Below are 12,597 nucleotides of genomic sequence, written 5' to 3'. Positions count from 1 at the left end.
TCTCACACCCAGCACATACACTTCTCAAGTGGGAGTGAGCCCTTACTTAGCTTTTTACATCCCCTTTCGTATAATACAATTTTAAAGGTGAGCACAAAGGATTTTTTTCAGCACCCACTCATGTTCTGTACATGTACGATGAGTGTCTGCTGTTTCTACATTTTTGTTTGAGGGATTTTTGGTAAGCTGCAGAATTTTTGGTTGAATCAGACAAATAAATACAGTCTATCTCATTTGGGAAAAAGGTATGGGATGGTACATACTTTTTAAAAACAGTCCTGAAATACAGCAGATAATTTTGTAATTAAATCATTTACTCCAGTTTCAGATACTTAAAATACATTCATATATATTTTTCTGAGATTCTGGAAAATTTCTTGGCTGAACACTGTACACTCTGGATTTCCTATAACTAGAAGAGGCTAATGCAGTGATTTTACTATGCTTAAGGTTTATAAAAGCACAGATTTAGGATTAAAGGGTTTGAAGATTTTTTTTTAAAAAATTATTTATTTACTGAAGAGGCAAAATGTAGCAACTACAAAGATGTGGGGGACATATCCCTTGAGAAAGACAGAAAAGAGGTGAAAACTTGTTTTGAAAAGAGTGAAATACATTTTAAACTACTTAAAAGTTCACATCTAATGAAGCCATCACATAAAAAGTGAAACTCATATGCTCAATTACAGCTTATAATTTTCTCACAGATAAGATCTGAGTGAACTCTTTAAAAGTCAACATTTTCTGTCATAACAGCAGTTCTACCTCTCACATGGCAAACAAACTACACAAAAAGGAGGGAAAGATGAAACAAGGGATATGGGCAGTGTGAATGGACCTAAATCTTTTAATTAACACCCTCTGAAAAGCACACTCTTTTTCCACCAAACTAATAAAAAGTGTGAGTGTGGGGTCTTTGTTGTTGCTCAAGCCTTGCCTGCGCTCTAAGGAACTGAGGAAAGGCTAATCAGGGTTATTTAAAGCCACTTTCTACTTGCCAGGCTCCAATATCTCATTAATTCACTCTTAGTTGGCATCATTGTCTGATAGTGTTTGAAAATCACCAAAGAAACAAGGATTTCCCCTAATCCTGTCCATCAGAGGTAACTCTCTGGAAGACGATACCACACCACAGTATGTAGGACATGGAATACAAGTGTGCACACAGGGAAATATCCTGTTTTCATGCAAACTACCATTCTCTGTGGCTCAACACGTACCTGATAAATTCTAATGAGAAGATGCCTGCTTAGGCCTGAGCTTTAAAATAAAAAGAATAGATGTCATGATGATAATTTAAGGAAATCATCCTGAGTAACTAATCTTTGCTTGAAACTACTGCCTGGTTTCTTTAATTATATTTGTAAGAGCTTGACACAAGCAAAATTAATAGGTGGTCATGTGTCTATTTACGTGAGAAAAGAGAGAAGGTTTTGATCATGGTCATAGGGCAGAAAAGCAATTGTTTCAATGACTTCGTTGTCATAAACTAGAGCATTCAGTTAAAGATGAGGACTGCAGTTCTGGGATATTTGTCATGGAACAATTCTAACCCCAGCGACTGGAGGAAAACCTCAATTATACCAGCATGCATATCTTCAACTGATCATCATCTCTTTCATGTCCAGAGACAGCTGAACTGAGCATTAGTTAACTTTCCAAGAAGTTTCTCCTCTGTACAAAGCAGCCTTTATTGCCCACTCATACTAAAAACAACACCTATATCCAAACTATGTTTTATACCATAGATGAGCACCATGTCACTGCGTGCTCCCTCCCCAGTGGTTTCTGTAATTTACCCTTCTATGACCAGGTCAGGCCACTCTTGGGGACCAGCTGCCCTTCAGACCTAACTCTCTTCACATAGCCCCAGTTTCTTTTTAATTCCTGGAAAGGGAACAAAATAAGATTCCCTTACAAGCTGGCTGCAGTGAAACAGCCCAGAAGAACCACAGCTCCCAGTTTAGTATCATAAATACTTAAATGTTTTTGTCTTCTGATATTTTACTTATTTTGTAATGTATATCTTTGCCATTTGATTTCTTATTTTTTATTAGGTATAAAACAAAGTTAAGTTTGAAAGGATGTTGTAAAATTTCCATTATGGAGGTGTAACCCAGAATATCCAATTGTGATGGCCATACTTATCTTTTCATGAATATTTACTACCTATGCTAAGCAGGAAAGATTCAGATGTTTCATCGGATAAAGCACCTTCAAACTCTTCTAAGGAAGTGCATGACTTCAGCCCACAGATTACCTTTATAGTTTTCCAAAACCAGGATCTCTCTTCACTGTTGTATTTTAGGGTGAGTCAAAAATTCAGGATAAGCACGTATATGATTTGTACTGTAAACACAGGTGAACCATGATAGAGATAACATGAATTACCACAAGTCCCAACATCCCAGTTCAGATGCCATTAGCACTGGATTTATTGCTGAGCTCAGAGCTCTCAACACCATTGATGGTACATATGTTCACAGATTATGGTTCATGGAAGACACACATGAAACAGGGGAGCGTGCAGCCATTTCCCAGTGACTTAAACTTCTCCTGTTTATAATTCCATTTTATCCTGCACTGCTACAATAAAAGACTCCTAGAGTTAACAGCAGACAAAATAAACAATTACTTCACCAGCAATCGATTGTGGACAAGCGGGGCAGTGGCACTGGTTAGTGCTGCTATCACCGTGCTCTGATACTTTCTGACAGTCTTCAATATTTCCTCTGTATCACAGACAATTGTCCCACACTCCAGACTCTTCATTCAATTTTTCACATTTCTAAGCACAGTTTCAGTTTTAATCTATATCTTTAGAAAGAGCTTACTTTGTCTCATGCATTTTATATGCCCTTTACTATTATGGGGAAGGAAAATGTAAGTATTGATTCTGGACTAGGTAGGCTTACTGAATCACAAAGACATATGCTGAAACTGCAGCATAAAATGTATTCTATAAAACAAAGTGAAATAAGTGGAAAATGATTGCAGCACAAATTGTTTATGAATCCCTATAGAACACAGTGTTGTATAAACCAAAAGGGAGAGAAGTCCTTATATCAAGCAGTTTACAAGCCAAATAATACAATTTTTCCTGCACCTGATAAAATCAACACATAAATAGGAAGCTTATGCCACAAAATTTTTAATTACTAGCAAGACATGCATACTACAGTGTATGAGCCTGAAAATTTTGCCAAAAAAAATGTGGTGTCTTTAAATATTGGGAACTATTTTATAAATCTTCTTAAGGTACATGGTGTCATTAAAAGATCAGTTAGTATTTACACTTAGTTTTAAATCTCCAAGTGAGCTAATGGTGAAGCTATTTCAGAAGTTAAAAATACTAACTTTTTGTGTAACTGTGCCGTAATAGACATGGGTACAACAATTCCCCATATAAAAAGAGAATCCAGTCAGTAGACTAATGTAGATAAATGTGGGCTTTCTATTCTTCTGGACATCTCACCTTATTTTATATTAAAATGCTACTTTATTGCCACTGCTGTGGTTGTGAAGTATCACCAATTCTCTGGCTAATTAAAAGATGGGCAGCAGATTGCCATTAATGAGATTTGGCTTCCACAAAATAAGGCTCTCTTGGTGTGTGGCTGTGTAAGTCAGCTAAGAGAATCAGACCTCCCCTTAGATGAAGGGAATCTGTACAGATCACATCGAAGTAAATCTAAAAGTAATCCGCTGTATAAAGGAATGAGCTTTTTGCAATTGTATTTTTGAGTGTATGCAGGGGTCCCCCTTAGGCTTTTGCAACCACAAAGATATCACACTCACTTGAGCTGGGATCTTGGAAGAAATACATAGCTAACAGAAAACAAAGATTTAGCTTTCAGGTCTGCTGTATATGTATATAACCCCATAAACCTAACTAAAGCTATTCTTCTCCATGCTTCAGTGGAGATGGAGGAGAAAAAAAGAGATACTAACATAAAAAATTACCACTAAAGAACTTCTCTTAAGACTTTTATCCCCAGTAAGACCTTTATTCTTCTGAAGTTTTTCAAGATCAAAAAAGATCAAGAGGCAAAAGAGCTTGATCTCTTGTGTGGTAATGACCCTATTTTAGCAAGTTACTAGCCCATTAAAAAAAAAAAAAAAACCAACAATTTTCATCTCTTTTAACAACTCTTACCTAGAAAGACAAAAAGGTACAGGTTCAAACCAAAGTCTGCTGACTTCAGTGAAACTTCACCCAGCCCACTGCAGTTTGAACAAAGGCAGTGTACTGTCTTCTCCTTCTGGAAACCCATTACCTCTGAAGCCTTCTGGAGAGGAAGCCCCAACACTCTGCACCCAAAGAGCAGCCAGGATGACCCAGTCCACTGCTGCCCCTTCTGCATGCTAGGACAGGAGTTTTACATTGTGGATTCCTCACCCTCTGGCTGTTACCCAAATCCTGCATTCACAGAGGATTCTACCCAAGAAAGAGCACCTGGAGGTGCTCCATAAGATGTGAAGATTTCATATCAAAGCTGGAAAAACGCCAGTGGAAATTGCACAGGGGTTTGTTGGAGGGCATATGCCTGTATAAGTCACTCTTGAATTTATAAAGGTAGTATTAATCTCTGGAAGAGATTTTTCGAGTCAAGTCACCCCTGGAAGGAATTCAGCTCAAGATCCTTGGAGTTATTTTCCCTTCTCAAAGTTTTAAATAATTCTCAACAAGACAAACACATGCATAGGATGCCAATCCACATGCATCAAACATAGGCCAGCAACCATCTCCATGGGCTGAGAAAAATTTTATGTATCATCTTGTTACGCCTTCATTTTCCATTAGGTGGGATAAACACTTGCTGGATCATCAGAGAGCAGCCACTGTTTGAAACAGATCTGCCAACACAGGCTGTTGGTCAGAGTTCAGATAACACTTCTTATTTTCCTAATCTCAGCAATATATATTTTTATATATAAATAATTCCTTATATATATGTATGTCATATTTATATATGAAACATATATAAAGTATACATGCTCTGCACATATAAAATTCAAATACAGACCTTAGAACTGATAAATACAGACTGCCATCCCAAGCCTTCTCAACAGCTTTCCAACCTGCCTTTGTACAGTTGTGTTTGACAACAGTCTGAGCTGCAATTTGAGGGCCTGAAAGTTCAAAGTCATGTCAGAGTTTCAGTCCCCTCTTTCTTTCTCTCTCCCACTTACTTGAATTGTTTCTGCTTTTGGTCTTTTCTTAGGAAGTATGTGTTTTCAGCAGCTAGCTCAGGGGAATGAGTTATGTTCTCTTCCCAAATCTGTAGAGAACTTTGTCTTGCTTTCCTCATACATAAAATAAAATCAGAATTTAAGTCACTGGTTTTAGAAACAATGGATCTTTTGAAGTACTTTGATGTGCATCAATTCCAAATATGCCATATTTTAATAGTCTAAAAATAAACAGCAAACTATAGAAACAAAATACCTTCAGAGAAGTATTTTAATTAGAGGCACTTTGGTGTCCACATCCAGGATACTGAAATTCCTAGGAGACTGCTGATTTGATATACAGCATACGTCTATGACAGACAGAAGGATCAATAAATACATGCTTTTTTCCTACCATACAAACCTTTTGTTACCTCTCCCCCAGTGCACTCGGAGAATTTCCCTTCATCAGATTAGTTAATCTCCAAGTGATACCAACATAAAAAGTAGAGTTTTTTCTTGCCTGTATTATGACTCGTCCATCATTGGTTAATAGTTTCAATTTAAAAGTGCAAAAGGAAATACTGGCTAAAACCAATATGGTTTTAATTCAGGATTTTAATTTTAATTTAGTTTGAGAAACCTTCAAATTAATAGGATAACTTAATTAAAAGATCCATGTAAAGTCCATAATATGAAATTAGTGGTGAAAACCTACAGAAATGCAGGATCAATTTTTTTTTTAATGTACAAAAGTAACATTACTGACTTTTAACAAATATCTTAAACAGTCATTGTTATTTTAGAGAATGGTTACAAAAATTAAAGCCAGGCAGAATTATGACAATTTTAGAAGTGTTGGGCAGCTCAGCCTTGTTGGACACACACCAAATATTATTCAAAATAAATTCACGTGTTTGTACCAATCTTTCATATATATACATATATATACACACACACACACACATATATATATATATATATATATATAAATATATAAAATCCTATATTTCCCCACAAATGTCTAACCTTTGGCCAGTCTTTAGTGAAGCTACATTTTCTACAGTGTACTCTTGGAGAACAAAGTAGAACAGCAACTGGTAAAGTTTTTGAACATACTACTGGAGGGAGGCTCAAGGAGCCAAAATCATTATTTTTGTATGGAGTGTTTCATACCAAACACAAACACTGGGGGGTCTTGACTGAACTGCTTTGCCCTCCTGCCGTTTATGCCTGTGATATTGGGCAATTACACAGCTTTGGCTGAAATAGTATGTTGGATAGGAAATTTCTCACTTATTGGGGGGTTTGGACTGCACTTGTCAACAAAAATGAGACCATATAGTAATCTTAATGAATTTAAGGGGCAAATCATCTTGCTACTCTCCTAAGATCTAGCCACCTTCTGTTTTTTCCTTCCTTTAAATAGGACAAACTTTGCTCTACGCAGTTTGAAATTTAAAGGAAACCCACATCCCAAATTAATGTAAAACTACACCACAAACAAGAGCTATGGCTGAATAAGTCTGCGGGAGTTGCAATTAATGAGACTTGGCAGTGGCTTTTGCCAGCATGCTTATGCTACTGCTGAAACACACACACACACACAGAGGCACAACACAGAGCCTTGCACATTGCAACAGAACTATAAAGGACAGGTTCCATTAATCAAACTACTTTTCTTTTACCCAATACCTATTCCAAATACATTTGCATATTAGAAGGATTCCCAGCAATGAAAGAGCTTTGTCTAATCTTAAGACACCTTTTAGGAAAAGTTTGGGGTTAACCTTTTTTCTCTTTTGTTTTCACTTTTAGAGGAAAGCTCTTTGTGTGAAATTTTGTGATTTCTCAACAGATTTCTGTCTCATTTCTACTCTACACTAAAGTCTTTTTTCTAATACACACATACACCTCTAGATGTATCACACAACAGTAATATACACATAGCTATATAACTCTACATACTTAGCTCTTTTCTTGCATTCCCATTACTCCTAAGATAAGCAGAGAATTTTAAGCCATCTTGCCTTTAGCACAGAAGTTTGCCTATTTGAGCTCCCAAAGGAGAAGTCGGATTAAGAACTACTGAAACCCTCATGTTTAACAACTGGATGTTGCACTTAGTCCCATGGTTTCGTTGACACGATTGTGTTCAGTCAAAGGTTGGACTTGATGATCTCAGAGATCTTTTTCAACCTTAATGAATCAATGACTCAGTTGCTCCACTCCACCTTTTAATTGGGACATGCCCAGCAAAAATCTACTGGGTACTCACTCCTCATGTGGCTTTCTGTGTTGGAGCTAAATCAAATCCCACTCTTAAGGCCGATGCTATCACTTTCACTAGGAGCAGCACTGAACCCCAGCATTTGCATTGCCCTCCCTGATTGACCTCAGATATTACCCAAGAGTTCCTCAAGGCCTGTGATAGATCCTCATTTGATGCCATTTACTTGGTAAATGGGAAGGAAAGGGATCTTGAGTTGTAAGTATCAGTGAAGAAGGCTTTCATATCTTTCTGCTAAGAAAAGTCACCTGAGACAAAGAGAGTTTGTGCCCTCCATGAACTGATCTCCAGGCAGGCTGAAGGGCTATTCCCAGGAAGCAGGGGGGAATAACAAACTGGTCTGTGGGAGGTTGTTGGCCCCTATTTCCCCTGCTGTTCTTCATCTGCCAGAGGCAGTGAGCTTTCCCCACTGGGGCAGACAGTCTGTGAGTGGCCAGTGAGCAGGGAACAGCCACCGAGGTCATGGAGGCTGCCACCACCTTGGCCTCCCATGGAGCTGATTAATTAGTACCACAGCGGTGCCAGGCGCTCTGTGCCAAGCCACAGTTAGGCAACACACTGACGAATGTCCCGGAACCAAACGTGTACTTTTCAAAAACACAAATTAAAATGCAGATTAGCTTAGCGTATCAGCAGTGGTATAATTGCTGTTTTAGGAGAAAGGCCAGCAAGACTACAGATAACTGCCCTGTTTTCTCATTGTTCTCTTTTAATAAGAGTCAACTTTGCAATTAAACAACTCCCTAAAAACACATATTGAAACGAATCTCACTTTGTTAGTGGGTCTGAGTGCTGGCTTTGTGCCCTATGGAAGTTACTAGCCTGCAAGCAAGGCATTTTAATACTTACAGATACACACTTCAAAGGCAGTCATTGCCATACTTTTCAAGTATCTTTTCAGAAAAAAAATATAGAGGATTATCTGCAGCTATAATATTGGTCACTTTTCTCTAAATGTGAGAAACAATACTTGTATTCTTCATTACGCAATGATAAGGCAAATGAAGAGCTATATCAGATGATATAAGAGCAACATTCCTCTAAATGTGTAACTCACTCTGCCCATATAATCGTGTAAGTCTTTATGAAGTACCTCAGCAGTGAAGAGCTGCTACAACATCCACAGGCTCTCTTGGTTTAAAATATCATACTAGAAAAGCAAATCATCTCTTCCATGACTGTAACCCAGACCAGCATTACTTCAGCTTTATAAAGTTAATACAAAGATAAACTGGTGATAACAAACTTGTTTGTGGCAGGTCTGATTGTTTGAAGGACACTTCTTTTGCTGATTAAATGTAGATGTTCAAAACGATTTTAGAGATGGCTCAAAAAGCTTTAATCTCTTTCCCACCGGAATTCTTAAACTCTCTGTCATGACATCTTTATGGAGGAACCAGTAGCTATAACAAACAGAAATGCCACAGAGCACGTATTTATCAGAAACTCAGCACTGAAATATGCAGAGGCCAATTCAGTCTATGCACTGTCCACCAGAACCAGTCTTCCTGAATTTGGTGCTGAATCAGTTGTAATGAGAGAAAGGACAGCAACTTATTGATTCATCCTTTTTGTTATCCCAAATAAAGTTTACATATTTATAAATGCAACAAAATACATCAAACTATTGCATTCTCCCATGTTTTATGGAGCTCCATGTGATTTTCTGCAGGGTATTCAAGCAGCCAATTTGCAAGTAGAGCAAATATTTGCAGTATTCAAGTCACCATCTGCAAACGGTTTGTAAATATTTTACCTTTCAAAAGCCATGGATTTTGTTGACGCTTTTCTATTGCTCTGCCAAATTATTATTATATATTTTTAAAATCAATGGGGTAATGCAGAATAAGATCCCCATACAGTTGCAAGCTGGTCTGAAAGGCAGTGAAAGGTCTGCTGCTAATGAATATCAATTCTCCCCACCCCAGCACTACTGCAGCCTGACATCGCAGACTTTGAGACACAGGACACTTCATGGAGTTTTCAGTATGTTTACCTTCTCTTCTTTGCTTTTACACAGTATTTTATCTAGAAAGTAGGTAAGAAGGCAAAGAAAAGCATCCACATAGGTACGTGACACTGTCCAAGCCAAGCACAGGGGAAGTTACAGGGTTTTATCTACTCAGCACCACCAGATCACAGGCAACAGATGAAAGAGAGAACTGAGCCTGATCTGAAGTCCTAGAGCTGTGTTGAGATATAAAGGAAATAATGTAAAAGTGGTGACTGGCCTTTAAATTATTTCACTCAGCAACAAATTTTGCTATGTAAGAATACTGAAACTGATTCTAAAAGGAAGAAAACCAAAAATCTTAGTCTGTGAAACCAAACAGGGGCAGCTTGGATATTTTACCCCCAAACAAACTATAATCTGATCCTTCTAGCTGCGAGGAATCTGTTCTAATCAATGTCTGATAAGGACATGTTGGAATAAATTTTCTTTTGCTGCACTACTTGAACTTGTGACATCCAGTTAAATCTTCTTAATGTTGCCAGTGGCAAAAACACATACTGTATACATCATGATTTGCTGAAATTTCAGAACAGCCTAAAGTGTCCAGAATATTAATAATGCTTTTAAGGACTAAATTACTTTGTCTTCATGTGTTTTTCCAGCAACAGTGTCCCCTCTGTTTGTAAAGGTAGAGTGCCTTGCTACTAGCACTTGAGAGGAAAGAAAAAGCTCAAGTAGCTCCTGCTGGGGGTCTCCCCCTTCCCTGCCCTCACAGAACCCCTGCTCAAATACACACAGCTCCCAGGGGACAAAACACACATGCTAAACACTTTATAAAGCAGTGAGCAATGCAATGGCTTAGCATGGACCCCAAGTAATGCTTTGTGTAACTCCACCGATTTCAGTGGAATTAAACCTAGGTGGCTTTTGGCATGACCAGTCCAGCAGCGCAGAGGGGGCTTTTATTCTGAGGTCCTGGTTTTGCTGGCACAACAGGGCAATTCACAGAGCACAAGGAATAGCAGCTGCAGTGAGGAGGGGCTGTCAGCATGGACAGGACCAGGATGAAGGATCAAACAGGAGGTAAAGAATGCCTTGTTTTTACTGGTGCATTAAAAACATAAATAAATTGGGCAGTGTATAGCTTACAACCATGTAGCACTGCTGCCTGCCTTAAAGTCTTGGTGGTGTGCTTTAAGAGTATTCATGTTATCACCTGATCTTTTCTACTTACCATAATAATTAATGTAGGAGCAGTACTCAGAGGGACCAGCTCCAAGGCCACAGAGGGGAAGAAGAAAGAGCACATTTCAAGAGGACTCCTTTTCTCAAATAAATAAAGAGGTACTTGAAAACCGTATCAAATATCTAAAGCTGAATTTAATAGCCCCTTTTTACAGAGCTTTTTTGTTTTCCATTGAATTATGCAATATTATCTGAAAAAGTAGCATCTATAATTAACTGACAACAGGATTTGAATTAAGTAGGAGGAAATGGTGATAAAAAGAATGCTCTTTATCCCCCAAATTTAGTGAATTTGTACTTAAATGGAGGCTGTGGGGAGACAGGAGCAACACAAGAGCACAAAATTTCCTATCCAACTTGTAAATGTGTACACCACTCATATTTTTTCTTTCCTGCTAGTCTAAAGTACTGTGTACACAGATTTCTCTAATATCCCCAAAAGCCAGCTTTTAGGGAGTAGAAATAGCAGAAATAATTTAACATAATAGTGCCAATTTTTTCTTTGCTATGCCTTGTTGCCTCCAGTGGCATTGTCCCTACTGGATTCCAGTGCTGTGGCAGCACAGAGCTCAGCAAGAGTCAGCTCTGCTCTGCTTCCTCCTCACAGCAACTTCTCCCAGGCACAGCCCGACTTTCCTGCCCCGCCATCCCCGGTGGGAATGGCAGCCCCAGCTCTGACAGACCACTGGTGCAATGGTGACCTGCCTTCCCACTGACACAGGAACTGCAACAGGCAGGTAACCCATCTCCCAAGCATCACAGAGGAATTCCTTGCTAGAGCACGTCATCCTCGAAAAACGCCCCAAAGAAGAACGTCTCTTTCATAATGAATAATCTGAGCCTGCTGAGCCCCTTCCTTCCTGAACTTCTGCTTTTATAAGAAAGAATCCCCTCTGAAGTTCAAAGAGTCAGAATAAATTATATTGTTTAAGAGAATCAACACTTACTGAGTCATGCAAAATTCTTTAATGTAGACTAGATTCAAGAGACTAAGGAGAAGCATGTATACTTTAATCCAGAGGAAACTGTATGAAGTGGCTAAGGCTTTACTGAACTTTTTTGTGAAGCTGTAGAGAGGGTCTCACTCCTTTTGCTCCTAAAAAGCCTCCAAAGAGGCTTTGTCAGTCTCTTCTTTCTCGCTCCTTACCTCTGCAGAAAGGCCAGCATACCGCTGCCCCTTCAAATTACTTGGTGCAACTACGAGTGCAAAGGCTTCAGATCACTTACACAAACTTTTCTAGTGATTAGCAGTACAGGTTGCCATAAAAAGCAGACAGCTTCTGGTACAGTCAGCTAATTATGTGGTTACTACAAAATAATGGAAACAGAAAGTAATTACGCTGTTGTAGGCATTACTGCTAACATATTATCTCTTATCTTGGTAACATTGCAGATAATTAGCTCATGTCACTACACTGGTATTTTTCACTGTGCAGTTTTGCACCTCAAAAAAGGTAGAAAAGTTCCATGATTAATAACTACTCCAGAAAGTTTATAAAAGATCCAACTGCTCAAGAGACAAAGGACCACAGAAGCTTCAACTGGCCAAGAGATCAAGTACCAGCAACAAATGCACTCTGTGATGGAAAACCTGATTAAAATTTCTCAAAGAAATCATTATGGGTGAGAAACTAATTGAAAGACCTCCCTCCTGCCAGAGCTTTGCTAGAAAGAGAAGACTTCAAAGGCATAGAGGGAGAGCTAATGTTTTCACACTTAAAACTGAAAAAAGGCAATCCTCATGTTTGTGTTTGTTCAGTACACACTTCTCAAATGTTGCCCCCTCACGCTCTAAATCTGCTGGGTGGAAGATCTAAACCTTGAATATACAATGCTCTTTAGCTAGGGTGTATGGTGCTATTCTTCCATGCTGTGTGCCTGTCTATTCATGTGCTTTTATTCTTTATTCTTCAGACTGATATATAGTAAACAATAT

The sequence above is a fragment of the Corvus kubaryi genome, unplaced genomic scaffold (genome assembly GCF_017639235.1).
Source record: "Corvus kubaryi isolate FWS band 111438036 unplaced genomic scaffold, C.kubaryi_AGA036_p1.0 37300, whole genome shotgun sequence".
NCBI lineage: Eukaryota > Metazoa > Chordata > Aves > Passeriformes > Corvidae > Corvus > Corvus kubaryi.
Note: the sequence above shows the minus strand (reverse complement) of the source record.